The sequence below is a fragment of the Corvus kubaryi genome, unplaced genomic scaffold, assembly GCF_017639235.1.
Source record: "Corvus kubaryi isolate FWS band 111438036 unplaced genomic scaffold, C.kubaryi_AGA036_p1.0 37300, whole genome shotgun sequence".
NCBI classification, from domain to species: domain Eukaryota; kingdom Metazoa; phylum Chordata; class Aves; order Passeriformes; family Corvidae; genus Corvus; species Corvus kubaryi.
The window spans coordinates 15,198,652-15,200,912 of record NW_024581093.1 but is presented as its reverse complement, the minus strand read 5'-3'; positions in this window follow the sequence as shown (position 1 = coordinate 15,200,912).

The following is a 2,261-nucleotide window of genomic DNA, read 5'->3' as shown; positions in this document are numbered from 1 at the left end:
TCTGTCAGGTTGGACACTCACCTGTGCTGCTCTCACCAACCTGCCCTTGGGCACCTGGCATGGGGTGGGGGGGGAGCTCCAACTCTGCCTGGAGCTTTGAGAGACACGGCTGGTCCCGGCTAGAACAGGTCCCAAAGCAGCTGTTCTCTCTCGTGTCCTGTGTGGGGCACAGATCCAGCCCAGCAGTGGAGTCAGGGCAGTTCCTCCTTCCCGTCCACAAAGGCCCCTTTGCTGTCTGGAGCTCACTTGACTGGAGATGCCCTGGTGCTGGGGCTCTGTCAAGGACATCTCTCTGTTTTCTTCTGTGGAGGGCTCTGCGAGGCCAGACAGAGAAAGTGAGTGCTAATTAAAAAGGGAGCACTGCAACTTGGACCCGTTGCTGTGCTTCAGGCTTGGCACAGTGCTGCTTTCCTGCCTCCCTCGGACTCAGCCAGCAGTGACATCTCCACGCTGTGGGTTGTGGGTGTTGTGCAGGGATGGAGTTTGGGGAGTTCAAATAACTCCTCCCCACTCTCTGCAAAGGTCACCAGCCCAATGCAGTGACACTAAAGAGGAAACAAATGCCCAAAGAGCAGAAATCCCCAAGCATGTCACATCAAATCACAGAGAAGCTAATGGGACAGAGCCATGTGGTTGGAGTATGTGTATTCCATTCTGTATTATTAATTTACTGATATCATGTATTTCACCAGCTTACTTCCAGGACTTCCAGAACTGTCCTGGAGGCTGTGATCACAAATTACTCACCAGTGCCACCAGTGCAAGAGGAGCCTTTCTGAACAAGGGCATCTCTGAGGCTTTTTTTCTTTTTTTTGCATTTCAGCTGCTTCCCTCTCTGTTCCAGAGGGAGAAGTGTCTCAAAAAGAAGGAGGAGGCCAGCACTGGAGGCCAGACTAAAGTGTGTAGTCTGCCCAGAATTGGCCCACTTCTAGACAAGAGTGAGACTGGTCGAAAGGTAGTATTTTCCTGCTCTTTTCCTTGGTGTTTGATGCGAGGTTTGTAGAGGGTGTATGTTTGTGACAGACTTGCTTCCAGCAAAATACCTCAGTGTCCAGGTCCTGTTGTCATTGCAAACTGCTGGTAGTGGTGGAGTTGGAGTCCTGATCTGCACTAAGCCAACACAAATAACCTCTGCTGAAGCTGCTGGGGTCTGCTGAAGTGTAGCTGCCATTGCTTAATCAGTGGGGGGAAGGCTGGGGACACAAAGGCACAAAATTGCCGTTTTCCATTCTCCTGCTGAAATAGCCACCTCTTGCTTTGGTGTGGTCACCATCAAATGCTTGGGGTCATAGGATTCCCTACACAGTGGCAGCATTGGCCTTTGAAGGCTGAGGGCCTGCAGTAATTACTTCTGATTTAACAAAACTAATTGCATTAATGCTTTGGGTTGGAACAATGTGTTGGGACCCTGACGGAGTGTTTCACAGGCTGCCACATGTACAGGGGACTCACCCTGGGCAGAGGGGAATGGGTGTGCTTTATCTGGATCTGTGCCTACTTAGAGGTGTGTTTAAAGCTGCTTTTCTTGCAGGACTGGCTCAGTATAAAGCACAGTCCAAACGGGTAGGTGACTGAGGTGGGCTGTTGAGCAGGAAATGGGCATCAAGAAATATGTAACAGACTGGTTAAGTATTGCCCTGGCTAGGGGGGCTAGGAACACCTGAGAGAAGGCCACAACTAAGGGGCAGTGTGCTGCAGCCACTCCCTTCAGCAGACTGTGTCTCCTGTGAAGACACAGGAGACCTGCTTGTGTCTCTGGAGTGGCAGCGGTGTGGCTGGAGAAGGCAGACAAAGCAGGGAAGAGTTTTCTCAAAGCAGTGTCTCTGCTCCAGAAGCATTTGCTGTTGTTGTGTCATTCCCGACGTGCCTCTGCAATGGTATTAAATAAGATAGCAATAATAGATTACTAGAAAGTACCCATTTAAAGCTCATGGAAAAAGGAGATACCAACTCTAGTCTTACCCAAATTGCTGAGAAAATAACTGAACCTTATCCTCATTCAGCATTCACGTAATTTGTCTTTTTCCTAACTGCTGTGTTACTTTATATTTCCCTTTACCTCGGTTAGAAGCGCTATACTAACTTTTAAGTACAATTAAAGGGGACAAAGCCATTGAAGCAAAAGAAGACTGTTTATTAGTAACGATTCAGCTGAGCTGGGTGTGTCTCCCTCCCCCAAGAGATGAACACACACACCCTCCAACAAAATGGCAATCTTTTTATACCCTTTCCCAGATGGGGACTGTCCCTGTCCCCTTTCC